The sequence below is a fragment of the Taeniopygia guttata genome, chromosome 3 (genome assembly GCF_048771995.1).
Source record: "Taeniopygia guttata chromosome 3, bTaeGut7.mat, whole genome shotgun sequence".
In the NCBI taxonomy this organism is placed as follows: domain Eukaryota; kingdom Metazoa; phylum Chordata; class Aves; order Passeriformes; family Estrildidae; genus Taeniopygia; species Taeniopygia guttata.
Genome location: NC_133027.1, coordinates 3,216,846 through 3,242,316, shown reverse-complemented (window position 1 = coordinate 3,242,316; position 25,471 = coordinate 3,216,846). Strand labels below are relative to the sequence as shown.

Genomic DNA, 25,471 nt, shown 5'->3' with positions numbered 1-25,471 from the left:
GCAAGGCCAGAATTCAGCCTGGCCCCACCTGCCCTCATGAACTCCACCAAGCTCTTTATTTTTGTTGATGATGGCTATGTTAGGGCAGCAACATTTCAACTCTCAAAGCCTCGTGGTGCCTTTCCTTGTGGTGCTCACCCTTCACAGGTCTTCAGTCAAGGCAACCACTTGCATCCAGCAGCAACGCCAGTACTTTTCCTCTGTATTAGGTGCCAGTGCAGTAACAGACTTTAATGTATACTTATATAAATAAAGATAGATAGATAGCTAGATAGATAGATAGACTGCTATAGTTATAATTATATATATATAATTGAGGTTCTGATACCACTGTCTGGGGAATGGACCATTCCTCTGCAGGATTAACACTGCTTGAGTGAAACCAACAAATGTCCTGTAAAACATTACAACCTTGGCAAGGAGCTTCTCTTTCCCGTTTTTTTTTCCCAGCTTCCTTCTCCCCTCCCAACTCCCAGAAACACTCTCAGCGAAAGATGCTGTTTCACATCATAGAAATTTATAAAAGTTTCTTCAAATCTCCCCAGTGGATGCTGCCAGGCCACATCTTCCTCCTCACGTGGGATGGGGAAGTCTCCCCTTGCCATGGAAGGAGGACGATGGGGTCGGTGGGGCAGCATCCCAGGGGAGCATCCCAGGGCAGCATCCTCTGCACCTTGTGGAGAGCAGTGTTATTGCCCCCACCCTAAGAAAACCATCTGCTGTTGAGCCTCTCCATCTCAGCTGCCCCAGCAACTTGGTGTGGTTTTTTTCCTCTTTGGATGCTCGGTTTTCCGTGCTGCTCGGAGCGAGCTGCTGCCCCAGCCCTCGCTGGCAGGCAGGAGGGAAGCTGGCAAAGGCTTTGCTCACATGAGCAGTTCTGCCTGACTTCAGGGGGGAGAGGTGTTTTTTGTCAAAGGACTGCTGGTTTGGGTCAATCATCCCTTTATTGTTACCTTTGAAGTATTGCTGAAACTAGAGAGAGATGCTAGAACAGATGTGGAGTGAAGGTATTTTTTTCCTAAAGGGAACAACACCAATAATACTGTAAAAGGTGCTAGAATCAAACCTCATTTTATATACTTTGGTTCTTAGAGATTAAAAAAAATAAATAAATCACACAGTATTCTTCCTGTGCAGCCTTATTGTAGATTGTTAGAACCAACTCATTATCGTAAAGACAAAAAAAAAAGTGAAAAGGTTTAAAAAGGACAAAAATGAAGTGATCCTGTATAAAGTGTAACAAATATGACTTTCCTATATAAATGTAAATGATCAGACATATATTAAAATGCACTTGAGACAGGCAGCAAGCATTAAAAGCTTTTGAATTATCTTTTTTAATGTACAGCACCTGTCTTTTTTGTTTGGCTGGTGCAAGAGGGAATGTGCCAAGTTGTTTTTATTTCCTTTTCATTCAGTTTCTGATTTTTTGGAAAAGGACAGAGGGTTGAAAGAGGGTGGGAGGTTTTAGCTGGGACAGAAACCTGGAATATTCATCTCAATTGTATTTGTTTTGTTTCATCATTAGTTTAGGATGTTGGTGGCAGTGTTTGGCCTCACACCTCATTTCTCAAATGCTTTTGAAAGATTTGCTGCCTGCCCCAGGTTCTGAGTATAACTCTTACCTCAAGAAAACTTAAAAAAAAAAAGTCAGTTGTTTTTTCCCATCTCTGGAAAATTAATGTAAACAAATGACAACAACAAAGAGAAAAAAATTTTAAAAAGCAAACAACCAGCAGTGATGAAGGAATGAAAATTAAAAGAGAAAGAAGTCAAAGCAGAGGTTTGGTGATCAAACCGAGCCATTTTGGTGCTTTTCCCCTTTTTGTGTTGCTAATGATCACAATTACATGAGATGGGCTTAGACAAGTCTGTGGTCTTAGGATGTAGCAAAAAATGTATTTAAAAAGAATACAAATTTGCATGGAACAAACTCTGATGGAACCTTTAAAGAATGGCTGTTTCAGTGTCAGACGTTTAATGTTAGCATGTGTGTGTGCTGTAAATACCTTTTCATGTGTGACATGTACAGTTGACTGAGGAAAAAAAAGTATGGAACCGAACAAAAAAGAATAATAATCAAATGCTATTTTATCAGATGATGCACTTTTTCACCTTGATGAGAAGCCACTGTTCACAACTATGCAATCTTCCAGTTTCTCTCTCTATCTCCTCTCTTCAACCTCAAATTTCCCAACTATTTTCCATAACCTAAACCGTTTTTTCTTTTGTACAAAGAAACACAAAAAGTTCCAAACTCTGGTTCAAGGTGAGAGTGCTACTGTGACTTTTCTCAAACAATAAGAGCTAACAAACAGACAAACAAAAGGGGTTTGGTTTTGTTTTAAGAAAAAGGAGGTTCGGACATGACCCTCTTTATGTTCTCTAAGTGAATCAATGTTTTCTACATGTGCCAGGCTTCTGTTGACTGTTTTTTGGGTTTGGTTTCCTTTCTTGATTCATTTCTCTCTCTTGGGTTTTAGAATTTTTTTCTTTATTTGTTTCCTTACGTTTTTTGTTTGTTGTGTTTTTTTGTTTTTAAATTCTAGTTTTGTATTGTAGGTATTGGGGATGTGAAGATGAAGGTGAAATTTGGCTTAACTCCAAGTGTTTTAGTACATGTGTGTGCTATATGTACATAGTTTTCTACATAGAAAATTTTACGCGCTTTTTAACGCACTTTACGACTTGTATGTACAAAGTTGTCTATATAGAAAATGTAGTGAGTGTCCCCCTCAAAGAAGAGCCTTTTGATTCCATGACTTAAGAGGAGTTCAGGTGTTTGAGTATCTCACGTGTGTGTGTGTGTGTGTGTGTGTGTGTGTATTATATACTATATTATATATTATAGAAATATATAATAGCCTATGTTCACATGAGGGTGTGTATAATATAGACACACATCCAAACCCAGGATCATACCCATCTCCACCACCCAAATAGAGGTTTTGTAGTTCTTTAAGCTGTAATAAATAGCCTGGCTCTACTGGGTAAAATTCCCCCTGTCCTTAGGTGAAAGGTAGAAAATTGACTCGTTATCCACAGTGCATATTCCTGGGGAGGGGATTCAGTCTTTATAACTTTTCTTTCCCCACCCCAGTTTGCCACGGAGAGAGTGCTGGTGAGGAAACAGGGTCGTCCAGTGATGAGCTCAGGAAACCATGCGGCCCTCAGAGGTGGCTGCCCTGTCCCCCGCCCACCACCGGCTCCCCTGTGGCTTCAAGCATGTTGCTCCCACCTCTCTGTGCCTGTCACACAGGGGTTGCCAATGCTGACCAAGCCTTTAAGCACTTTGCACTCCTGGTCCTCCTCGGCACGCCCTGCAGGCTCCCTCTCCATGCTGACGGGAGGCGATTCGGGCCAGTTTACGGTGAGTTCTTCACCAACCTGCCCCTTGTCCTCCAGCTTTCTTCTGTTCACGAAGCTCACTGCTGCTTCCCTCATCACCTCATTCTTATCTTCTGGCTGTGCTTCTCCTTCCTTCCACTCAAGGCTTCCCCATCCTTGGAAGCCATGGCTCACCGTGGTGACGCTCTTCAAATCCCGTTATCAGATTCTCCTCAGCCACAGTTTGGCCAAGGGCAATATCCTGGATTGCTGCTGTCAATTTGCTCTTATCCCATACATCTGGATCCTTATGGATGCCTTCCAACTTGAGATGTTCTGTGGTTCAATTATTCTGTGACCTCGAATTTCTTGGGGTGGGACAGAAAAAATCCCATTTCCAACTCATTGGACATCTAACTCAGTGAAGTTCTTCCAAGTGACCAAGGAACAGCTGTGGATACAAAAAGGGCCCTTTCTGAAGTTAGTAAAAGTGGGGAGGATGGAGGGAATGGATTTGAAGATGGCATCTCTTCCATGTATCAGTGAGACCACAAGTGTCCACATCATTCTGTGATCTCAAGGGTACTTCTAGCCAATTTTTTTCCATTTGGATTCTCACCAAGAACTTGATGTGAGTCTTCCTGCTCAAGTTACGGCCACATTTACCTGAAAACAACCATAGTGGAAAAGCTGGATGCTGGCATCTCTAGTCTGTGTTAATGATTATTAATGAATAATTTCATGATAGATCAGTATTTTTCAAAGAGAGTATTTCCCCGCCACCCCGGCTCACTTGAAGTTAGAATTTCCATTCCTGAAAATGCAGTGCTGAGAGGCCAAGTGGAGTCATCCTCTGCCCCAGTTTCTTCTAAAGTTTTAAGGACAAAAGTTTAGGATATTTTTCTAATTGCTAAATTCAGTGAGCAGAGGAACATAGAAAGTAGGTTTGACTCAATCTGTAATCCTGCAGCTAAAGTCTTTTAAGTTCATACTTAAGAACACTCTAGTTCTTAAAGGAAATAACTTGCAAAAGCTGCTTGTTCCATGACCCACCAAGAAAATCTGTTAGGGAAAAGAAATTTTTGGAAGATGCTTAGCAATACTTTTTTCGTTTCTGTGCTATCCAGCCTCTTCAAAGCAAAGCAAGGCACCCTTTAGAGTACCAATAAAAGCACACCCATGCTTCAGTTCCAAATGGCTTTTCTGGTGACTTGAGAACCCAAATCTTTAGCAGTGTCTTTGGGAAAGAACAGGAGAAATTCACTTTGTGGACAAGTATAAAGCCATTTCCATCTTCCAGAGCCTAAAACTAGGGTGCATTTTTTGACAGATTATGTCAGGTAAGGAGGTTTGTCCAAAGTTCTTTGGTTTTATGTGAAGGAGATCCAATCCTCTAATTTAGCCAGATCTGGGTATTCCATGAGTTATCAAGATCTATTCCATACTCAAGGGAGACTTCCAGGTAGGGATTCATCCCAGTTTATCTCAGATTTCTTGTGTGGGCTTTATTTGGTTATGTTTAGGTAAGGTGAATCCCATCCAAAGTGGACAGGATTTGCCATGCTTCCAAGACACTCTCCACTATGGCTTCTCATGAGAATTTTGTACTCTGCTAATGAGCATTCAAAATTGTCTCCTTCAACACAGCTCTGGAGTCAGGAATTTGGCTCTGCAGCCCCTGCCAAAGTGGCACATCCACATCAGGCATTCCCCTGACATGAGTAAAGGTATGGAGAAACTAAAGAAATGGGGGAATTTGATTTTCTTAAGTGCTACACACTTTCTGCAACCATCTTCTAGTTGCTGTAGGGGTTCCCAAAAAATCTCTTGGAAATGAATGCACAAGCAATAACCTTCTGTGTGTTTTCCTAAAGGATAAGGTCATTCTCTGACAGTGCTTGTTCAATTCACACAGAGAGCTGCTAACAGTCACACTGGCTTCTCCTACTCATTTGCAATTTATTCTGGTCAATTCTCCTCATTTTCTCTAATCCAGCCATGACATTGTAAATGATAGAATAATAAAGCTCGCATTGCCACTGTTTGCAGGAGAACTGGGGAATCGTGCTTCTTCCAGGGTGTTACTTCCTCCCTTTGCAAGAAGATTAGGAAATGTTTGAGCAGCAGCAAAGGGGCTTCCTAGTCCAGAAAATCCAACTTGCTTTTGTCTGTGTTGGACATAAGGCACTGAGAGCTCCTTGCACCACTGATAATTCATGGCTCCTGAATGATATGAGGGTGCCATATCTATCTTTTTCTGCCCCATGGATGCTACCCCATGGATGAAAGTGGTCCAATGGCCTAAAGAACTTTCACCAACCATCCCTGTGCTGGAAACACATTGGAAATCTTTTCTTGGATCCAGCCTGGTTTCCCCTGGCTAACATAAACACCACAGCTTCTCATATTAATTTTTCCACTCATGGAAGGAAGCACCAGGTATGTGTTGTCCTGGGTTGACAGACTAAATTTAAAAGCCCAAGACTGTACCAAATCCATTCTGGGATATTGTGCTGAGAATTACCCATAGAGCCCCAGTCATCCAGGTGCCTTAACAAGTCTCCTTGTGGGAATGCAGAGCAAGCAGCCAGACCCCACCAGGTGCCAGCACCGGTCCCACCAGCACCGGTCACTTCAGTGGTACCAGTTTTCTTGCCACGTACCTGCTGCTGCCTGAAAAGAGCAGCAGAATCCATCCAGGGGCTGCCCTTCTGCTGAAGCCTTGCTTGGCTGGCCATCATCGACAAGTCCAAGCCGATATTCCCAAGCACACGTTTGTGGATGCAGCCTCCAGCATTCCCAGATGTGCTGTTTCCTCTCAGTCACCTGAAAGGAAGGGAGAATGGTTTATTTTGCTTTTGATTATGCTCAACCCCAGTAGATTTCCCTGCTGGAGAGTCCTCCCTCTTTGCCCTCAGGCACTACCAGTACCCCTAGATCACAGGCTATTTCTCAGAGCTTTTTTATCATCATTAAAAGTCATGAAAAATCAATGGAAAATTTTCCCTCAGAGATTACTGGTTTGTACGAAACGCTTCTGATTTATTTTCCTCCCCATTCCCCAAACAGCACCATTCCTAAATGGGCTCTAATATCAATATCAATGTTAGTAGGATCCATTGATCAAGCTGTGAATCAAAGCTCACTGCTGTGGTGGATATACAGATGTTAATGACAGTTGCGTTAAGCCAAATTTAGCAGCTGGATTCTTCACCATCCCTTTGTTTTGTATCTACCTCACTATGATTTCTTTGATTTCTTGTGATTTAGTGTTGTATACAATGTCAGAGGTGATATGTAGATAAAAATATATATATATATATACAAATATATATTTTTTGCTTTGCAATAAAGCTCAAAGCTATAACACGAATATTCATAAAATGTCATAATCTTTATTGTAACGTTTCCTTCTTAGTTGTAAAATCCTGTCTGGATCCTATTTTCCTGTACACTGGAATCTATATTGTGTTCATGAGTGAATGGTTATTATTTCTGTTCCTTTTCCATTGAAGTGATGTTTTTGAGATGTGAGATAGACACCAGAATTGTCAAACATGAATTTACTTTTTTTCTTTTCCCCAAATACAGCCTGTTTGCAATTGGAATCAAACAGCAAAATTGAAAGAAAATTATTTGCAGTCCTGATCTTTCAATTTTGGTTTGTCTGATCTCAACACTGAATTTGGCAGGAGGCAGAGAGGGAGCAGACAAAGAGGGGCTTTTAGGACTGATGGAGGAAAAATATGTTCATTTCTTTCCATTTGGGTGAAGAGGGGGTCCATTTTATGAAATAATTGGAACGTGGCACTTCCCTGAGCCATGGGGCCACATTCATTAAAGACTTATCCATCTAATGGCAGCCACTGACCCAGAGTCACTAATCCAGGTCCTTTCTGTGGGAGTGGAGAGAGACAAAGAATTCCCCAGGACAAGTCACCACTTGGCTAAGGCACGTGGGATGCATCTCCTTCAGTATGGCTGGAATTGGAGGATTTGAGGCTCACCTTGGATATCTCACCTTGATGGGCTAAAGCCAAATTCCCATGGTCAGAGCACAAATAACCTGGCAAGTGAAAAACCCTCATTTTTTTGGTCACGTGCATCATTCTGAGCCACACAGTTCCTCGTGCTCCAGCAATGGAAGGGGTGAGGAATGTGGGAGCTCCTGGAAAAGTGAGGAAGACTTTGCCCTGTGCTTATCTGGTGGAAAATGTCCATGGGGCTTGGAGCCAGGAACAACACCATGATCAACACCTGGCACTGAAATTCTGGCTGAGTCTGTGGTGTGGGGAGAAGAATTAGAGAGGGCTGTTGTGGTGGACAGGACCTCTCAATTGTTTATTCCCAGGAAAACATTTCTAGGAGCCTCACATCTTGATCCTTCTGCCAGAAATGTGAGGACACAAAGCCCACATCTGTTTAGAGCAATCCTTTTCAGTGCCCCCACCACTCCCATAGGCTGGAATTATTAAAAAAAGTAAAAGCACCAAGCCCCAAATACTGGGATTCTTAGCTTGGTTAGGAAACATTTGCAGGTAACTCACTATACTGGGAGTAAAATGAGGGGAATCCTCTCCGTTTCCTTTCCACCAGACTGTGGGGAATGTAACATTTTCCCCCGTGCTTTGTCAAAGCAAACAAAAAATTAGTGACCAGAAAGAATTGGACACAAATGGAATATGACATATTTTCTTTAAGAGCAAGGAGAAGAAGTATTACTGAACATAAATCCAGCTGTTCCATTAGGAAACAAAAATATTTAAAAAATAAAAAAATATTAGAAAGGAAAAAGAAATAAAGAAAGAAGCAGGAAATGAAACCCAAAGATGAATAAATCTCCGTGGAGAAAATGCTGTTGGGTTTCACTTAAAGCACAAGACAGGACTGCAAAACACAGATTTAGACTGGGTTTCACAAGACCCCTTCTGAGTAGTCTTCTCTCTAAAACTGGCACAATCATTCAGTGCAAACAGCACTTTTTTCCTCATTCTGATCTGGTGTCTGTACAAATCTGGCTTGTTCTTTGGTTTGGTTTGATTATTTTTATTGCCTGTTCCCACCTATTTCTATTTTTATGGTGTAGTATTTTGTCTATCTGGAATGAAATACAGATGTGTTCATGAAGATGTATAGCAGATGGAATTACAGGTTGGAGTTGAATTGGAAAAAGAAATAATCTAACAATGAGAAAAAAAATCTATATGAAAAGTATGCTTCCAATGTGTGTGTTTGAATTTGGGCATTTTGTCATTCTACTGAGATTTTTGAAAGGTTTATTTTGAGATAATGAGACTTTCTGAAGTTTGAGGGGAGCTTGAGATACCAAAAAGCACAATTTATTGTTAAACTGCTATAATTTGATTGAGGGTCCATTATGGTAGTTCAATCTTTGCCTATTATAATCCCCAAATTTATACATGAAATACTCAATCCTTTCAATCTGTTCATTAATCATCTTGCATTAGGCAGAAGGGAGAGATGCAGCTGTTTAATTTCTGCTCAGAAATCACATGGAATTCCTGGCCTTATTTGTTCTTTATTTGCTTCAGAAATAGGGTTGGATTTTATATTTTGTGGTTATTGCCTTCAATCCCTGCCGTGAAGTCAAAAAGGTCTCCTTTTAATTCAGTGGCAAAGAGTCAGTCCAGTAAATGGAAGCACAGCCTGGCTTTTCTCTCATCTGCAGTGAAATGTGCTCTGGGAAGGACCAGGTTGTGGAATCACTGGTGGATCTGATTGGGTCACACTAATTTATGTTAATGAGGTTCCTGGTGGATCCTCTCTGCCCTCCAGAGCTGCAGGTGCTGGATGAACTCCGTGTCTGACGCAGCATCAACAATGTCCTCTGATGTTCGGAGGGCTGGTGGTGGTTTGATGAACTGAGGAAGTCTTCAGCATTTCTTCTTCATCTCTTTGAAGGGAGCTCAGGTTTTCTTCCCTTACTCCCACAATTATTTCCACTGGTGCTAATGGGATGCCTTAGGTTTTGGTCATGGAAGCAGTTCTTTGTCCCAGCTGGTTGGTTTGTTACCGTGGTTATATTGCAATGATTTCCTAATGACAACTCTGAGGTTTTAGGTCCTTCTGGAACATCAGCTTTGCTTTTTTGAGAACCTTCCTGTGTCTCTTCCACCTATGTGGAGGAGCTTCATGCTCACTGCTGGGCTCTCTGCTCCTTTCCATGTTTCAGGACTGTCCATTTCTATAAAGATCCCTTTTGTTTTGGAAGGTGGCTCCTGAGCAAATTTCTCCTCTTATTCTACCTTGCTAAATGTGGGAAAGCTTTACCAGCTTCCATGGAGCTGACCCAACTTTTGTCCTGGCCTAGAGCAGAGCATCCATCAGTGAGCAGGGTGTGCTGTTTGAGCAGGAATTGCCTCTGTGTTGCCTGTTGCATGACAGATGGGATATAGCAAGTGGATATAACAGCACTTGGAATGTCTTCTGCTGTCTCACATACTAAAGAGAAGGTTTGGGTGAAATGTGGAGCAGGTTCTGACCATGGAGCTTTTACAGAAACCAAGACTCATTTGATTTGGATCAAGGTTTTTCCTGAGATCCTTTAGGCAGCAGAGCAGTGAGAAAGGCTGTAGGACTCAGTTTTACTTTCTCTCTGTTACTCCTGAGGTTTGGAGGCACAAGGCCCTGCACAAAGTCAGATTTGGCTCACTCACTCCTCAGCTCAAGTCAAGAAAGAGTTTTGTCCAAGGCATGAGGGTGAAACTATGGTTTGAGCATCCCTTCATGGCTGTAGGGTTGGGCATCAGGACATGCCCAGGATCTCATGAGGAAGGACAGACCATCAGAAGATCCTACAAAATATACCGGAGCTTAAAATATATGGAAAAAGTGCTGCAATTTTAGCCCAGTGAAATTCTCCTCTGAAATATAGACTCAGCAATGGAGGCTAAGGACAAAATGCCTGATGGGGCAACTGTGAATTATGTTCATTTTCCTGTCAGGAAAAGCTAATTGCTCAAACAAGTGATGGATCATCTTGAACCTGAGGAGACCTAGCCTGCACTCACCAGAGCAGTCACACCATCACAGTCCTGCCTGACCTGGACTAGGTATGCCAGGAGGAGGTGTAAGGCTGGTAGAAGCTGAAAGGATGATCTTCCTCCTCCTCAGGGGGCCTGCCCCATCTCCGAAGCTGGCTCCTCTTGAATATGCACCCTGAGTTACTTCTGTGAGGTGTTAATGGCATTGGCTGTGAGGACACTCGGCTCTTCGGTGCCAGTCCCTCTTTGGATGATTAGCTCAGCCCCAATGACATCACTTGGCAGGGAATTTGGTACAGCTCTTCCTGAGCACCAGATGAGTGTTTCACTGCCCAGCCAAGTTCAGTCTTCAAGATGAGCAACCAAACTCCTTCCCTGGTGGAACTGCTTGGGGTCTCTTCTTCATCATCCCTGAGATGCAGGATGAGGGGCAGAGTGACATTTTGGATGTGCTTTGAAGTGGCAAAAACTCTAAACTTAATAAGGCACAAAGATTATTCTCCCATTCCTGTTGCATTCCTTGTCTCCACTCACACTAATAAATTACACAGAGCAAGATGTGGCACTCAGCTGTCAAAAGTTTTTCAGTTCTTGGCACAGTTTGGGCTTCAGTTAGTGAATATTGACCCAGAGATTCCCCCACATGAGGATTTAGTAGCAGGTCTGGAGACAACTTTGGTTGTGGGCACTCTTTTGTGGAGGCTCAGGGACACTTTCACAGGGTGACAGACCCACTGTCACAGTGGTTTTTTCATTTATTATGGATAAAGTCACTACAAACCTTATCAGCTTTTGGTTCAATGTCATGACAAGCAACAGTGCAAAAGTCAAGAGGAGGTGATATAGGACTGAACCTGAAAACAAGTTCCTGCTTAATAAGAGAGAGCCAAGGTTTGGGGGAGAGGTCATATCTTTTACAAGAAATATATATTTTATTATTAAAATACCTCCCCCTTCAAACCATGCCTCTTGTATTACCTCAGACTATGCCAGCTCCTAAAACGTGACTGGAAAATGTTCGGAAATGTCTAAAAATGGATTTTATCCCAGTGTTGTCATTCTATTGTTAACAAACTTTTGTGACTCATTTCGTCCTTCTGACTTGCACCTTTTTCTTACCCCACACCAAAGCAAGAGGCTTCAACTTTTCAAGGTGCCAAAGGTTTCTTATTAAGTCCCAAAATACCATCCCTGCTTTCCGTGGGAGCTGAGGGGATCAGAATGTTCCAGGAAGAGCCCAGATTTCTTTTTGGTCCATGCCTTCCCTTTGTTATACAGCCAGCAGAGCCTCAAGGATGGCATATGGCCTTATTAAATTTGCTTTTTAAAAAAAAAAAACGAGTCCACAGTGCTGCCTGAGTTTTAATAGTGCTGTGTTTATGTCCATTTCCCTTGGATAAGTGAGATATTTCTACAGAATTCAGCATCTTCAGAGCTGGCTGCATTTTCCTGCAATAATTCCTTCTTTTTCAGGCAAGAGGGAGTTTTTCTGGCTACTTTTTCTGGCTTTCCCACAGTCCAAAACTGACTTAAAATATCATTCTTCGTTTTCTTCCCCAAATCTGATGGGGGATCTAATTCCCCAGCTCTGATGCTCACTCTAAGAGCTCAGCCTTGGGCTTTCTAAAAACTCACAGCCCAAGGGCACTGAAAGAATTTGCATCAGCTGAGGCCTGGGGAGGTGTTTGCAACTTCAGATTGGGCTAAAAGTCCACAGATTTGGTAAATAAGATTTGGCTGCACAACCCTCTGGATCACTTCTATGCTGGCTCCATCAGCTCCCGTGTTCAGTGCATCAGATGCTTTTGCAATATGAGGGTTATTTTCCTAAAAAAGGTGACTTTTATCAGAAAAAACAAATGTATTTGCATCTTCTTATGACAAGAGCAACCTCCATCAGCCACATTTTGGTAATTCAAACAGCAGAGATCACCTGTAACCCTTTATATGAACAGCTCAGTTCTTTTCTCAGGAAAAGAAGTGCCTGGTTTGCAGGAAGCAAAAAGAGTTGGAATCAATCTGGTATTAGAAACTATACCAGGTATTTAAAGAAACTATTCTGTGCTCATTTCTCATTTGGTATAGTCTGGAAATATTTAAACAATGATTGAAATCTGGTTGGTTTTACATCCCATGCCTATTTTATAATTTATTTAGCTACTTGAGGAGTTCCAGAAGATAAATCCCTTAAACCTGCAGGCTTTAGCAGCCAGATGTCCTCTCCGAGGTGTGTCCAGGCCTGGTTATCATGATAGGATTTTGGGATCATTGTAGAAACCAAGAAGAACACTGTGAGAATATCCAGCTGGTTTTGTCCTTTGAAAATTTCTCTTAGCAGCAACAACAGAATTTTTTAGCACATGGTTTGTTTTCTGTTCTTTATTAAGGTATCTTTCATCTGTATTCCCATGACAATTTGTCACCCCTGTGCGCCTTAGATGGATGTGTGAGGCAAGATAATAATTCCCTGTCATTCTTCCAGGACAATTTTATTTCTTCCCCTTGCTCTTTATCCAGAAAAGGTCTCACACAGATCTGCAGTAGGAATCTCTCAAGTTTTAAGGTTTCTGACTGTCCCCCCCTAGAAATAGGATTGGTCCTTGAAATTTGTGTTTGCTCCATGACATCCTGGCCACTTAGGGAGACAAGGAAAAAAAAAAAAAGTAAAAATTAATAACTTTCCAACGAAGGTGAAATTTGACTCACCCAACTGTCGACATTTACAGCGTGGTTGTCCCACTTGTGTAGATTAATGAATGGATGCCACATTTAGGAAGGAATGTGCCTTTCTTGGATGCAATTCCTGTCATTGTAAAGCAGCTGCCTGCACTTTGTCAGGTGAATCATGACCTAGAAATGTCTGCATCTGTCTTGACTTTAGAAGGAGTCCGAGATACCAACTCAAACACAGGCATCGATCTCTGTTTGTTCAGATAATGAGGCTCCCAGTGTCCCAAGATCAAATCAATTTTTAAAGTGTGCCCTGCAGACTGCTCACCTGTCAAGGTGATCTCCTGTTTCTTCCAATCTTTATGGGAGGAAAAGAACTTCTCACTTTTTAACACCGTGACTCAAGTTTATAATATTTAAAAGTTTGATTTCTGTAAAAGATCTCATTGGAACCTTAATGGCCACTTAACACTGTAATTATACAGCAGCACTTCCAAACAATCTAATTTTCATCCCAACAACCTCATTTTCATATTCTTCCCCAGCACAGGGTTTCAGCAGAGAAGTATCACCTGCTGAAAATCTCAAGCTGCTTTCAGTCTTGCTCTTCTGTCCAGATTTGGCCACAGCCAATTTTGCTCATTTTGGGAATTCAGAACTTGAACAAGATCAGCTTGCCAAGCTCCTCCAAAGGGACACTGCAAGGTCCTCCAGCTCCTCTTCTAGATTTTTATTGCAACAGGTATAAACAATTCAAAGGCTTGAACTGCCATGTCTGGCACCTTGTTTTTGAAGAATGAATCCTTCAGTGTACCCACAACTCTTGCACAAAGCTGACACCTTTTCTCTGGCAGAACAAGTGGCATCATTTGTTTTCACCTTCCAAAGAGATTTTAGAGCATTAATGTCAATGAGCCAGTGCTGAGACATTCTTCGTGTTCCAAAAAGCACAGAATCCTGCTGATTCCTCTGTGCACATCTCTCTGGAATCTGGACTCTGTGGGATGCTCCAGCAGCTGTTGCATGACTCAAAGAACAAGAGGTGTTCAGCTCCCAAAGCCACTGGCCAGGGCTGCACATGGGAGACCCAAGTGGGAAAACAATTACAGGTGCAGTGGGATGAGAGGAACTACGTTGATAACACTGGGGAAAAGGAGCTTGTTGCCTTGGCATGAAATGAAGGAGCAAAAATTTAAGATGGCTGTTGCTCCAATGTGGATTAATAAATTCAGGATGGAATAAGCCAGCATGGAAATGTGTCAGTACTTTAAAAAATCCAAACCTCTACAAACGTTTAAGATTTAATATTGCTGGTAAAATTCACTTCATCTGGCTTAGTTAACTAAATTTAACTCCCCAAACTCAAACTAGTGCTGCTCAACTTTATCTTTGATCCTTGGAGAAGAACACTCACCCCTCCTAGCAGAGATATCTAAAGCAGGAGAGATCAATCAGGCTCTGGAAATGCCAATTTCCTTCCACTGACTACAGAAGGAGACAAGGGTGATCCTCTAACACAATGTAGAGATCACAGGCCATTTTCAATACTCATGAAGCAAATTCCAAAATTCCTTTGTGTAGGAATGAGGCAACATTCCTGCTGTCCTTCTTCCATCTGCAATTCATCAGAGAAGTTTCAGACATTAACACCAAGGGGCAAAATCACTGTAAAAAAGTAGAGATCTTCATTATTTTTTGGAATAACAAAGCCTACCCCTCTCAAAAAGCCTCTCAGACTCAGATCCCAAACCTTGACATAGTTTGATAGAAGCAACTTGGCTTATCTGATTTCCACCACTTCTTTTCCAGCTTGAAAGCTTGTGCTTTAATTGTCCAAGTATTTTCTGGGCAGGCCATGAAGTTTTCATGGAATTTCTGACTTTTCAGCCTTTTGTAGTTAGGCTTGTGCTTTACTGCCTTGTTGCTCTGAGTTTGGGAGGAGCAGTGCTTTTCCTATAACAAGGTTGCAGGGTTTTTTTGTTTAATTAGTCTGTTAAAGGGATTTCTGCTTTAGAAAAATGATCATAAATAAATCCCTCCTGCTGTGGGGCACCACACAACACCACAGGCCTCCATACTTGGATTCTTGGCTTGCCACAGGCCTCCATGCTTGGATTGCTCTTCCACTGGCCCATCAAGCTTCCAGAGGAACGTCTTGTTAATTAAAGACTAGGGTAGCAGAACGCTGTGATGAGAATGTGTCTAATCCTAGATCCTTTCCTATTTAAAGAGATTCATTCTTCCTGACCAGGGGTTTTGTCAAGATTTTTACTTTTCCATGAGCTGTACTGCTACAAGCTCCCCCGGTGCTGGGTAGATCCCACCTGCAGAGCTAGGCTCTCCTCAAAAAACAGGTAGTGTTTAAAAATTAAGAAACCCAGGTGCAAGTTTGCCATGAGGAAAGCTCCTCAGGACAAGGTGCAGGTGTGATGTGGGAAAGGAGGGATTCCTACATGGACAGAATTGGCAAGGAGGAGTTGCGGGGCTGTGGTAGAGCTGACTGCAGACATCAGCTGGGAGGATGTAGTGTCTGACAGAACTAAAACATGGTGACTGACACAAACAAGGGCATCCCTTCTTGTGTTGGACTCCTGCTGCTTCTAAAAGTCCCTCAAATGTCCAGAATAAAATCTAATGGAAGGCAGAGATGGAAGAACTTTGATAAAACATTTGTCATCTCCTTTGAGTTCACAATGTTCCTCAAACCTCCTCCAGCCTCTGGCTGGGACTGCATTTTGCTAAGGATTGCAGATGCAATTCTCAAAATATGTTTGGTGTTTTTTGTATAAGATATTCCTTTTAAGTAGTTCTGCAGCCTTTCCCACCTGGGTATTTCATATTTACTTACCCACCCATTTGGAGTGGGGAGACAAGTCAAAAGAGGGATTAATCCCACTTGACTTTCTCTCCCTGAAAGAGTCTGGTCTGAGTTCTTTGCATCTGCTTCCTCTACCATCAGTGGAAAGAGATGTGCAGCTTTGGAGAGGAATTCCACATCACTTTTCTGTGTTTTTCAATAACTCAGATGAAAAACATATTATTTACCTGATTAAAGGCAACTTGAGAAGGTAGAAATTGCAAAATCATGCACTAAATAAATTCCTGAAACACTGTTGAGAGACAGGAACATTTCTGTTGGAAGCCTGTATTTTTGGTGGTTATGAAGTCAGCTGGATCCCACTTCTTGGAGCTGGGATTTAAACTGCAGCATCAGATTTTCCTGGCTATTTTCTGACTACTCTTTTCTTGCTTTCAGACAATTCAGGTTGGTTGTGAAGTAAAATCAATGTGTTTGACTAAATTAGCCAGTTACCAGGATGCTTCAGGCACAGGTTGGGATTCTTGGAACTGTGCTGTGCAGGGCCAGGAGCTGGACTTTGATCATCCTTGTGGGTTCCTCCCAGCTCAGGATATTCTGTGATTCTATGATTCTAAAGCTTCTTTAACTCAGAAAAGTCAAAGTTGGGTGCAGTGAGACTGGAGTGGATGTGGTACTTGAGGACATGGTTTGATGGTGAATATGGTGCTGGGTTTATGGTTGGATTTGATGATCATAGAGATCTTTTCCAACCAGTTTCCAAGGATTATTGCAGGGCTGCAGTCATTTGCATCTCATCCTGATCATTCCAAAAAAGAGCCCCCTCCAAATGAACCTGTGGCCTGGAGTCACAGATCCTCTGTGGACGATCCTTCATTTTGAGAACTCATCCACCCAAAAAATAGATTGTTGATAATGTTAAAGGCACAAACTCAAATCCCAGCTGTGGGAAGCTGAACACCACTTCACCTGGCCCAAAAAAAAAATGGTGGGTGAGCAAGAAGCAGAAGTTTGGACAGCACAGACTCATCCAGGAGCTGGGGTGGCAGAAAGCCATGACTCAAACACACACTCGTGTCCCTCATTGAATAGTTTTTACATTTCTTTAAATGTTGGGGTTTCAACCAAGTTTTCATGCTTTTTATTAAGGCAAAAGTCCGTGCTTGTGAAATTGTGAACTTGATGTGTTATTTTGTATCTGTTTAAAAAAAAAGAAAAATGTATTTAAAGCTAAAGAGCCGTTATTGTGCGGGGTTTTCTCTCAAACTGGTGCATACACTTTACATCAGGGACCTACTATACATAACAAAAAATCAGTGCTACAGTTACTGTAAAACCAGATACACACCTTTTACTGTAATAATAACTTTTAAAACCTTGCACTGTAATGGTTGCTATTAAAAAAAAAAAAAACTACAAAAAAATACCCTCTTGTCAGAACTGATTTTGTATCTTTGATTATATCTGAAATTTTAGCATTTTTGTATACTTGCCATGTCAACCACAGCATCCTCCATGGTTGATTTCCAGGTTCCGTTTCCTTTCCGTCTAATCCAACACATGCATTGCTCCGTGTGGATGGGCAGGGTATGGCCCTGGGGGAGCCACTTGTGTCCCTGCCCCACTCTTGTTCAGAGCCGAGTAGAAGGAAAAGCAAAGACCCCAAACCATTGGGATGGTTTCAGATCCCATTCCGAGTTCCAGCTGCCCCAATAGAACCCAGCGAGCGATTCCCAAGTCATTCCTTTATCCTGGCGTTGCTCCGGCCGCTGTGGCCGTCCAGCTCCATCCCACGGCAATGCATCGCGAGTAGGTAGGAAATCCAAACCAATGAGATAACTTTGCAATCACTGAGTTTATTGATTGATTTTTTTTTTTACCTTCCCCTTTTGAACATTTTTTTGGACTAAGATGTATTTGGAATCACAGCATGGTGTTGCAATTCTTTCTATTTTTAAATACTGATACATTCTGTGTGTAAAGTCTTGTTTCTTAGCTAAGAGAATCTTAAATGTGGAGCTGAGTTCGAACCATTTTTTTCCTTGTTGTACTGTGATTTGGGAATTATTTTGATATAATCCTTTAATTTGCTAGAAGATTTCCCACGCCTTCTCCCTCCTCCCTATCACCATTTCATATTTTTTACAAAACTGAAAAAAACAAACAAACAAAGGAACAAATAATCTTTTTTTCTCTATTTAGGCTGTGTAATGTTGTGTTGTCCAGATTCTGTATAAAAATATGTATATGATGTATCTGATATTTGGCAGCGAACGGCTGCAACTTTAACCAATATAATTAACAAAGAAATGCATAATGTTGGTGTTTTAAAAAGTAAAAAAAAAAAAAAAACCTAGTTAAGATGTTTGTGTAAACTTGCATGGTTTAAAATGTACTTAGTGCATTGAGAAATGTTGTTAGGGTCCTAAGTGAAAGGCTGGTTTACTTTTTGATTCTAATGGTGATTGGTTTGTTGATCAGAATATCCCCTATACTGTATGTCTTAGTTTATTTAGCATATTGGTTTCTTTTCTTTCCTCCAGACCTAGCATAGTGTATCTATTTCTGTGTGATACTGTTCCTTAAAACCAGGTTGTGGAAACTGCGTTTCGTCCGGCCAAAACGATGTTTCGCATCACGCTCGTGGTTCAGTTGCGCTCCATTTGATTTGCTGTGAAGTCCAGGTTTGACTTTCCCTTGGGATCTTACGGCGGGGAGATGCTCCAGGCCGGGCTGCGGGTGCCACTGGGACCAGAAGGATGCGAGGGTGTGGCTCCAGTGGGACACCAGTGCCAGGCCCGGCGGTCTCTGACCACGGAGGGGTTTGAGGGCAGGATTTGGTCCATCCTTAACCTACAAAGGCTGGGTTTTTCCTCTCGGCAGCACGTGTTTTATCAGGATCACAGCAGGCATGCCCTGGGCTTTCTCCCAGCTCTCTAATGGATGAATTTGGCTTTTGTGGCAGCCGTTCCACATTGCTGAAATCACAGGGTACCGGCAGCAGCGGAGTGTGGACAACCAGCCCTTGCCACCATGAGAAACACAACGAGCTTTCGGCACTCGCAATAAGCTCCATGTTCCCTTCCAGAAGCACAAATTCCATGTTCCAGAGGAGCTGGCTCTGCATCCTGCAGGGCTGATGGACATCGTGACAGTTAGGACCAAACGTCCAAGAGGCGACCACGCGGGCAAAGGTCATGGTTCATTTTCACATCTCCTGCTCCCACCACACCTCTTCCCAGTTCTCTCTAAGCTTTGCTACTGCTGAACCACCAGAATGGGGACATTTCCAAGCCTCCAGCAGGAAAGAACAAAATTTGCTACTAATGGCTCGTGCAACTGCCCTCCCTGTGCTGGGCAAAGCCAACGCACATGTTCTTGTCTCTCAATGCCTGAAAAATCTCTGGTGGCCTTTCCCAAAAATAAGACAGAGCTAGACTTGAATATATAGAGATATCCAGCTTTTTCAAGTCCTTCATCCCAGAGGGTCTCCAAGGGCTTTACCAGCATAACACGATCTTACTCGTGCAGCCTGTAAAGTGGCAGAGCACTGTTAGCGACCTGCAGCCACCTCTGGGGTGACCCCGCCAGCTCACGGCCACTCTATGCAACAGTCTGGTGCAAAAGGTGTGGATCACACCCTTAGGGGGACTTGGCAAAGGTATAACATGCACAAATCCCAGCTAAACACCTGCTGAGACCCAAGAGGACAGATTGATTCATTTGATTTTCCTTTTCTGGGCAGTCCCCCTCTTCTTTTCTGTCCTCATACCACAAGCGGTCCAAGTAACTTAAACTTTTCTAGTTTGCTTTCATCAGCTTTTTCCTTCCTGAAAGCTTTTAAAATATTCTTTTCACACAGGAGGGTAGGGAACAAATCTTCCTTCTCCGCTCCAGAAATAGAACAACTCCTTACCTCTCTCTTTGCTTTCCTTGCTTCTAGTCATTGACCAATAAACTTTCAGGCTTCCCTGATCTCCATCACATCTTTTAAACAACAGCTGCACTCTGATTTTGCTGCTTGATGTTCTAATTGGTTTTAATCTGGACAGAAATAAACAGCCTGACACTAGGCACTGGCAGGAATCCTTGCTTGGCATGCAGATATAGGCACTGTCCTGTGGCCAAATCCTACAGCTCGATGGATGCTGGCTTTTGGCCTTGCTGCTGACTGCAAATCCTGTGATTTGTTGCAGGATTGGCTGCATCTCTGAAAAGCTGCTCGTGGTGCTCATCTCCCCAGCTTGGTAAGCTTTGTTCTTCCTTTGTTCCAGGTCCAGAGTTACTGCAAACAGTGGAAATGTCTCAGCACTGACTCTCTGGAGAAATGAGAAGATCTCCTGGTTAATATTTCGAGGCGTGGTGCTCAGTGGATCTTAATCCCCAAAAGGAATTCAGTTGATCCTAAGTACGAAGTCTTTACATAGAAAAGCTGGTGCTGGAATCTAGCTTTGCTTTCAAAGGCTGTGCGCTCAGCTGCTCCAAACCCCTCAGGGTTGTGGAGCATTCTCAGATGGAGAACATAAGCACTCAATCCCTTACAAGAGCGTTTCCCATCAGTTTTCTTTCTGCAGAGCTGGCCTTCTGTATCTCCAGCACATCTGGGAGATGTGCCCTGGTAGAAAAAACTTTATTCCTTGAGAGATGCCATCTAGATATATGGACCTGCAGTGTCCCCTTGCCCTTGGCCCCTCTGCCTCTTTGTGGCCCCACAAACATCAAGAGGAGTTGGCTTTTAGAGCAGCCTCCTGCAGAGTCAGTCTCCAATGGTCCATCCTCCTTCTCTGTCCCAATGCCAGCATGAAAATGTTTCCATTTGATTAATTAACCATAGACCTGACATAAATTACCAGAATCCCACAGAAATATCTCATGGCACAGCTCTCCACCAGCTGTTCATCTTCCATTTGTCCACCAAGCTTTGGTTTGCTCAACAGGAACACGTTTTGGGATAAAATAAAAATACTCTTAAAAAATATTGACCTGGATTACAAGCTGGGCACAGTGCTTTGCTCACCCTCACTAGAAACACATCAGAAGAATCTCTCTGTATAGACAGACTTTCCCCTTCCTGCCCTCAGAAGAACAAATTCCATGATCAGATCTAATTTCCATCCTTGAAACCAATTTTTTTTAAAAAACCCCCCAAAAAAACCAAAAACCCCCAAGCCCTAAACCCTGAAAATATTCAGCAAAGTCAAGGTGAGGTGGGGATTTTGCAGGCCATGGCTGTGGATTTATGCAGGACTTTTCATGACTGTTTTATTTCCAACGCAATAAAGAATAACCAACTTATTGTAGCAAACCTTGTGCCAGGTGCTATCTCCCAAAACCTTCTGCATGGGACAGTCTCCCTGTTTTTTCTCTGCCTCACAGCACTTTGCAGAATGTTGGAAGGGAAAACAATTTGCATGTTGCAAATAGCGAAAACTATGTTTTTGCATTCTTTTTCTCTCTCTTTACTTTTTTCCACATTTTCCTTATCTTAATCATTCTTTCTTTTCTCTCTTTCTCTCTTTCTCTCTTTCTTTCTTTCTCTTTCTTTCTTTATCTTTCTTTCTTTCTTTCTTTCTTTCTTTCTTTCTTTCTTTCTTTCTTTTTCTTTTTCTTTCTCATTCTTTCTTCTCTCTTTCTCTCTCTCTCTCTTTCTTTCTTTCTTTCTCTCTTTCTTTCTTTCTTTCTCTTCTTGCCTCTTTCTCTCTTCCTCTGTTTCTCTCTCTCCATCTCTTTCTCTTTTTTCTTTCTCTTTTTCTCTCTGTTTTCCTCTTTCTTTCTCCTTCTATCTTTTCTCTCTCTTTGTCTTTCTCTCCTTGATCTCTAGTATTTCTATATTTCTCTTTTCTTCTTTCTTTTATTTTTCTTCCTCTTTTTTTTTTTAAATTAAGTATCTTCCTCAGTCTTGCACTCTCAACCTCTTTCTTTGCCTTTCTTTCCTTCTTCCTCTTTCTTTCTTTCTTGTGAGATGAGGAGCTTCCGCTGGCAGCCACTGGAATCTGTGAAAGCAAATCCCTTTGGTCTTTCCATCATAATTCCAAAGCTCACTAGAGGGTGTGCTGGTGAAGACCCCACAGATGTCCCTTTGGAGCAACCTTTTGGAAGTGCTTTTCTTCATGTCTCCACTCCATACCTGACTTCCTAAATCTTCTGGATTGTCTCTTTCGCTGGTCTTATGTCCAGTGTACTTTTCTGACCTTTAACAAGCTGAAAACTGTATTTCAAACAGGAAAATTAACATTGTCCCAAGAGCTCCTTTGCTATCCCTCCCACCTTCCAGCCAACAGACACATCTTCTCCCTGGAGCAGCAGGCTGGGATCCAGGATCCCTGGATCCTTGCTGTAGTTTTTGCTCACACTTTCTCCCTCCTCCTCCTCTGTGTGACTCCATTTGCCCATCCAGGTTCAATATCTACCTCACATGGCTGCTGTGAGCCCCTTTTCTGGGAGATGAGGTAGGAACACCCACCATTCATGGATCAGCTCATCTGCATTCCCAAACTCTGTCTTGACACATCCGTGTTGGCAAAAACCAGGAATTCTATTAATTCCTTTCATCTGATGCCAAAATTTGGGGCATTTGTATTGACATCCCTCAGGCAAGGCTGGGTGTGAGTTGTGGAGGAGATCAGGTATAGGGATTCCTGCTCTTATTCATGAAATACATGAAATGTCCAACACAGCCATGGACAAAGGGGTTTTGTCCCACACTCCCAAGCCACCACCAACCACCTAATCATCTTTTCCACCATAAACTCAGCCTTTGGATGGCAAAACTTACTTAAGAACGGTGCAAGTGCATATATTGTCTACAGAAATGACACCAGTGCTTTCTGTGCCACAGTCCAGGCTGTCCTGCAGCACTGCAGGAGCAGCCCAGGAAACGTTTGCTGGTTGCTGTTTGAAAGGATGTGCAGGGAAAAGCAATTTTAAAATAATTTCTCAGCTTTGACAGGAGTTTAGCATCCTCATCCTCCCTTTCCTTGACTGTACATACTTCAGTCAGTGGATTTGGGCTCCAGCAGACAAGATTTAGGACATGAATCCCAGCAACTGGTACTGGAGAGAAAAACTTTGTAACTATTTTAGCCTACCCTATAGTCAGCAAAAAATGCGATTTTATCCAAGCTTAATCTTAATCAGAATGAATGGTTAGTAGGGTGAAAACCATTCTCTTCAAGTGCAGGAATTTCTGCTTGGAATTCCTGCTACTACCTTCATGAGCTCCACTGAGGTAGACTTTTGAAAACTGTAAGAAAATTGGATTAGGGAACAAAATGGTAAAAAATAAAGAAGAGCAAAATGCCTTTTCAGGTGTGGAAAAGGAGCCCACAAAAGACCCTTCTTGTACACCATGTGAATTTGATTCAGGGAAAACAGTCGGACAAATTACCTCCTTCCAGCCACATTGGCACATAGAAATTCTTGGAGCAGCTTTGAGTGGGTCCCTCCTACTGGAAAGCAGACCTCAGAGAACTTCTGCTTTGTTTGCCTTTGAAAACTGAGTTGAAAATTCAAAAATAGAGAAGGGGAGAGCTTTAGATAAGGTGAATCAAGTCTTCTGCACAGGGAAGTTGGATAGGAAAGAATTGTTCCATCCCTTAAGACTTTCTGTGGATTTATTTTTCCAACCCACACGGAAACCTCAAGGCTAACAGCAAACATGAAACAAAAACATGAAAAACAATGCATACGCCAACAAAAACAGTTTCGGCTATCATGGAGGGAGATTGTTTTGATCTTTACCTGTTTGCATCCTCTTTTTTAAATTTAATATATAAATTATCCTGCATTTTGAAACAAAAGCTTTTCTGAAATGAAAAGTAAACAAACTGAAGGAAAATGTCAAAGAAGACCGCCAAGAGCTTCAAATCGCGTCATTTGTTTCCCAACGGATGTGATATTTTCCAACAGGAAAAGGCCTGAAGTTGGCATTTCCCAAGAAGTTTTAACTGTGACGCAGTGGCTTCTTGTGGAGGGATACAAAACTATTTTCCTTTCCAAATCTTGACTGTCTATCACATCTTTACAGGGTTCTTTTTACAGTGGGATTCCCTTTGATATGGGAGCTTGCAGCAACATTCAGAGCATGCAAACAGCTGGTGCCACAAGATCCTTCCTCACAGGATGGGAACAGCCAAGTTTCCAAGAGGATCTAATCCCCGTCAGACGGTGGAGCACCAAGAACAGCACAGGCAGCACCTTCTCAAGTCCTGACTGCCCTTCAACCCAGCCAGGATGGGGCTGTCCCTCCTTTCTGAGGTGGCAAAATCTTCTACTGCCTTCAAACTAAGCAAACAAAGAAAATGCACCCTTTGCTTTGTGTGGTTTCACTGGCTGGCAGCAAAACAACCCAAGCCGTGAGAAGGTTCATCCAGAGGTTGGCAGGAAGATTCTCTTTAATTCTGTTTTAACATAACCACATTTCTTTTCCCCTTTGGAGTGAAACCTGAAGAGCTCCTGGCATGCCAAAACTTGGAAGAAGTCGCCATTGTCCATCAGGGAAGCCCATTCTCCCACACTCAGCCCCCAGCAGGACCCTGCCCATTGCCCAGAATGATAAGCACATGGTAGAGGTTAGAGGGACCACGACAGCCCCTGGCTGCAGTGACAAAGACAAAAAGCACACTTGAGATTAAAGCACACCTCCAAGCCTGCTCCACGATCCTGATAAAACCCGCTGCCCAGGAGGGAATTCCCCACTGCCTCTCCTCCAAGCTCCCAAGCTCACACTCACACTTCTCACTCTGCCCCTCTCGCTCTGTGATTTTTCATCTCAACATCACCCCCCTCTCCCAGGCCAGGCTTCCTCCAGGATATTCCACTGATCTCAGCTCTTGCTTCACCACCAGCGAGGAAGGAGTCTGCAGAAGGTTTCTGTGTGCCAAGGGGGGATTTTCCTGGGATCATGAACACCCCTGGGACATGCAGGGGAGCCCAAAATGGTGTCATCAGGGCTGATCTCCAAGCCTGCGTTCCCCTTTGGAGAAGAAGCTTATCCTGGCCAAAGCTGTTTTGTGAGACCTGGCCTGGAGCTTTGCATCAGATCTGGGCTTGTGCACTTGCCTCTTCCTTGTCCCATTTGTAGGCTTTGGTTTCTGAGCCGTTTTCCTTTTTTGCACTGTCAGGAGTTTCTTTACCCGTGTTTAGTTGTTGTCAGCTGCAAAATGTTTGTTAAGCCTCTCCACCAAGCTCTTTAAGTGAACGTCAGTGGCTGTCTTCCCTTGGACAATAATGAATGTATATATCGTAAGTGCAGACTATACAGAAAAGTGGCTAAGTCAAGGATCAGAGGGTTTTGTAAAGCCTGTTTATTTTTTTAAATAAGTTTGAGCATTTATATTTTACCACCATTTACGTGGTTTTGGGGAACCCAGATTGTGTCAAGATCTCATGCCAAAACAAGCCAAAAGTTGTTTGATTTCAACCTTTTCTTCCATGAACCATATTTTAAATGATATTTTGTCATTTTAAATGTTTTATTGAAACATGTACTGATGAAAAAAAAAAAGAAAAAAAAGAAACAAAAATGTCATCTTGACAAAAGATTTATACATGAATCAGAAAGTATTTATTTCAATTTTGTACCTTTCCATTTTAATACATTATAATGTATTGACTCAACCGAGATAATATAAACAGTTCATTTTAATAACAT

At 42.4% G+C, this 25,471-nt stretch overlaps 1 protein-coding gene across 1 annotated transcript in view; it reads left to right on the top strand.

Moving 5' to 3' along the window:
• XKR6 (XK related 6) overlaps window positions 1–25,471 on the top strand; it is a 204,801-nt gene extending 179,330 nt beyond the window's left edge. The window contains exon 3 of the mRNA XM_030269886.4: window positions 1–25,471. This exon is cut by the window's left edge and continues 14,497 nt beyond it. The gene's annotated coding sequence lies outside the window, so the exon portion shown is untranslated.